Raw genomic sequence first — 4790 nt, 5'->3', positions numbered from 1 at the left:
ATAATGTCATGCATATGCATATACATGTCATACCATGCATGTGTATATGCGTTCATAACATCATCAAGCCTCTGAGGGCTTCCCATCGTATCATCTCGGCCACCGTGGACAAATCCTCAACGTATACCAGCTGATCAGGTGGTGATGCGTATATAACGTCGTAACCTTTTCCCATATTACACACACACACACACACACATATATATATATATATATATATATGTATATACGCCTATATAACGCCATCTGGTCATGGGTCAATGTAAATGAATGCAATGCATGAGAAGTACGTCAATAAAATCTTTCGAAGTGGCATAAGACCATTATTCCTTTGATTAATATCATGAAATAAACTTTATCAACTTACGTATTTCCTGAAACCCATGAATAGATAATAGAATAATAAGACACATGGAGAATCAAGAACATAAGCATCTATAGTATTTCTATGAATAGAGTCATTTATAGAAATTGTGCATTTGCTCATTTCGTTTGTGTCGTATAGATCATGCCAAAAGAAAGAAGGGATAGCCTTAACATACCTGAGCCGATTCTCTTGACAATCCCTTTAATACACGTTAATTTCGATAAATCATGTAATGGCGTATCGAAGTAGGGAAAAATCCATATGATATTCTTAAGAAAGATTGCACCGTACTCCCTTAGAATCAAAAAATCTCGTTGTCGTAGCGTTATAAGATTTCATATGAGATTCTTTTTGGAGAATTTCATCTGTAATCTCTAGCGAGAAATCTATTCTCTTTAATGATGTATAGGGAGGTGAATTAGAAAAGTCTTATACCTTAATGGGTGTAGGCCCCACTGATGACTTAGCCTCCAAATAAGACACCTTATCAAAATGAATTAAGAGTCATCAATTGGCAAGGTTGGCTACCACGTTTGGGGGGGTCAAATTCTTATCCAATAATGTCTTAATTAATTACCAATTTTCTTAATTAACTTGAAAATTTTTCACTAATCCAACAATTAACCAATTACCCACATAATTAAGAATTATCTCAAATTACTTAAAATACTGCTCACTTTTAATACACCTTACTATCATGGTCATGTGGTACCTTGTATGGCACTAGTCCATGAATACGGGGTATTATATCTTAGACCGTATTTTATTCCCAAATTTCCAAATTTCGACGGAACTCATTTCTTTGATTCACTTGCCCTCTCTTCATCACGAATTAATTTTTTACTTGTTTGAAATAGAGTAATACTTATAATCCCAAAATAAATCTCATTCCCGAACTTACGTCGATTAACTTACGACGAAGCATTAACGTACAAAAATGCAGAATGTAACATCCCATTTCCAAGCTTACATCAATTTACTTATGGCGTACTTCCACGTACGAAAATATGGAGTGTAAAAAATGCGGTGAAAAATTACTTTCTGCGGCCCACATAATGATTATGCGATCGCTGAACTGATCGCAAAGCTATTGCACACCACTCAGTCACTAACCCATTGCATAACACATATGTGGTTGCATAATATGTTATGCGATGCACTGCCTCACCACGAACCTCCCAGGTATTAAGCCTTAAGTCCCTCACTCATCATTTTCATCGTTGATTTACACTCCCACACACACGGACACAAAGCATAACACAAAAAGATAGAAAATACCAAAAACATTGAAAAACACAAAATCAAAAAGTAATTGAAAAGGAAGGGCTTACCTTGATCGTGATTTTGACCGAAATCGTCCATCCTCTGATATCTGGTATGTACAATCCCATACTTTCTCTTGCTTAATCAAATGGAAGTATCATGTGCTTTCATTACCCTCCTCTTTCTCCCAACTCCTTGCTATGGGTAATCATTTGTGAGTAATTGTACTGAAAATCAACGCTGGGGAAAAATCCATGTTGTGGGTAAATCGAAATTTGGGGGTTTTGAATTAGAGGGTAGGATTAGAGTAAAGAGGTTGCAAAGTTGAGACAATTTGCACAATATATCGTCCTGATGACTAAGTGTGTGCTTGTGCATTTGGGACTAAGTACGAACTTGATGTGTGTGCATTGGCCTGAAAATAACCTTTTTGATTAGGAACGATTATCTTTGCGGTCCGCATAACTGGTTTGCAATCTGCAGAGTCATCGCATTTTGCATGATAGGTAGTTTTCTAAAAGCCCATGTGCAGTTGAATTCGCGACCACAGAAACGTTTTGCAGACCGCAAAATGGGCATATAGAGACAGACAAAAAGCTATATTTGAAGAACATCTGTGGTCGAATAAGTTGTTCTGCAACCACTTCTGTGGACCGCATAACTTGTTTTGCTTCTGAGGGTTGTATTATGCGAAATGTTCTATGGCTCACAGAGTTGTTCTGTGATCACATAACTGGTCGTAGAACCATCTTTGTTTTTTACTTCCCATATGTTACCCATGCCTTATCATGTACTCACTCCTTGTTAATTGACAGGAATGGCACTAATGAAAGCTCTAGCATCGCGACAACCCACCACTCAAGGAAAGAGACGGACGGCTACTATAAGCTTACAATCACAGCAATCCCAATGTAAGTAGCCTGACACATCCAGAACTTTATCTAAGCATTCCTCCCAGTCTAAAGAAAAGGAGGAACAGATTGACCTTATGCCACCAGTTGACCTCCATGCCGAAGCACGCCGAAAAAGTGGTGAAGATCTCTGGTTTGGGATTTCCGGCTCTTGAACTCTGTACATAGATGACCTGGCCAAAAGAAAAATCATCGAAGAAAAGCAGTTAGGCTTGAACGTTTTGAAAGAACACTACCCCCATGTGCTAGAAAACATCAAAAAAGGGGACTAGGAATCTTTCACTCAGGTTCCAAGGGAGTAAAAAGAGATGCTCGTTAGGGAAATACCCTGTGATGCCTAATCAATCAATGATGTATATTTCGAGGAATGGGATTTAGGCACAATAGAATTTGAGACAAAGATGGAAAATAAGGAATCCGAGCGTGCTTGGGTAGCCTTTATCATAGACAAGTGAACTCCATCCTGGATTGCATTGCGCCAAAGGATTCACAAGAGGGACCTTACCCAAGAAGGTCGATATTGGTTAAGTTTTATCTGTTCTCGTATAATGCCCTCGAGAAATGAAACTAACATAAGTATCGTGAAGGCGATCCTCATTGCTTGCATCTTTTAGGGTATCAAGATTAATATGGGAGAGCTATATATGAGACCCCATGTGTTTTTTTCTCTCTTCTCTTACGTAATATACGTAATGTGGCGTGGTTATATTAGGTATATATGATTGGATATAGCACATTGGGAGAATAAGACTAAAAATGTGTGGTAATATCAAGGAACTAAACTAAAGCTTTAGGTCAAAGGAATCCCTTAACAAAAGTCCGTTGTTAAAGAAATGGCTCGGGTAGCACCCTGCGCGTTCGGAAGGTCCTATGAGATAAGACTAATAGTGTCTAATATGCTAAGAATAATGTGTTATAAAGTATTATAATATCACACTAGTCACATGTTAAGTTTTGGAGTCAAGCAAGTTGCAAAATAAAGGTCGGCAAAAGTTATCATAAATTTTTCTAATAAATTTTCTAAACTTTGGGTCAAATGCAGCGTATCATTTATCCCAATATATAAAGAGTTATGGGACCCACAACCTATCGAATTGATGGTTTACGAGTCTAGTTTGCAACCAAAAAACCTCACATAAAACCGACATCGGAGTAAAAGGTTATGACTATTTTACCACGGACTATCAGGGCTGAAACCGGGTCGCGAACTGGGTCGGGTCAAACAAGTGGTATAAGTTGGCAAATTCGACTTTTAAGACCTCAAAACATTTCATTTTAGTTCCAAAACAGTGATCAAGCTGAAGAGAAGGTTCCATGGTGTTCTTGAATGATTAAGGTGTGTTTTTAACGATTTGTATCGTTAAAGTTTGCCCACGTGCCTAGAAATGCAATCTCTACGCTTTGCAATCGTTTCCCCCTTCTATTAGCTGTGTTTGGAGCTATTCTTGGAAGATAGGAATTTGTAGTTATTGCTGGTTCTTCATGTTTTATACTTGGTTTGCCAAGGTAATCATCTTGGGACTCTTTTATGATCGTTTTTACAAAGTTCTACGAACGTTTGGTCAAGTTAGGGTCATATGGAAAATCTGCCGATTTAAACTTAATTATAAACTATTTATAGGTGTGTATAAGCTGCATATATATATAGTGTTTGCGAAGCTTAGGACGTAAGGAATAACGTTCATGAAGGAACTACAGGCATTCGGACGTTCATTAGAAAGGTATGTTAAGGCTAAGCTCTGTCCTTCCTTTTAGCACGAATTCTGGGAAATTCCTAAGACATCAAATGTGATATTTTACTATTCTATTGCTAGAAAGACTTTCTATGAAAGGCATTGGGATCGTAGTTGAAGTATTTTCATGATGCTATTAGGTTGATATTCCACTCATTCGGTGAAATAGGGTATTCGACATCTATATATGTCATTTTGTCGGCTTTCTTAACTATATGTCTATATATATGAATTCTTATTCGTCTTTGGGTTGTGTGACTAAAAAAATAAAGGCATTTAGTATTTGCGATCAGTCCTTCTTACTTGTTAAAGTGTATTTTAAAATCTCTAAAGTGACATGTCGATTTCCAAAAACCTCAAATATCATTTTTATGTTTAAACTACTAAAACACTTGATATTTGAAATACTTTCTTTTACTAAATATCAAAAAATCAGGTATAAGGACTAAATGAAGCACCTTAATCTTTTTATGAACTTCTTCAGGGTTAAGTTATCTTTCTAAAAGTCGAGTTAAG

The sequence above is a fragment of the Nicotiana sylvestris genome, chromosome 6 (genome assembly GCF_000393655.2).
Source record: "Nicotiana sylvestris chromosome 6, ASM39365v2, whole genome shotgun sequence".
NCBI classification, from domain to species: Eukaryota; Viridiplantae; Streptophyta; class Magnoliopsida; order Solanales; family Solanaceae; genus Nicotiana; species Nicotiana sylvestris.
This window is presented reverse-complemented; position numbering follows the sequence as displayed.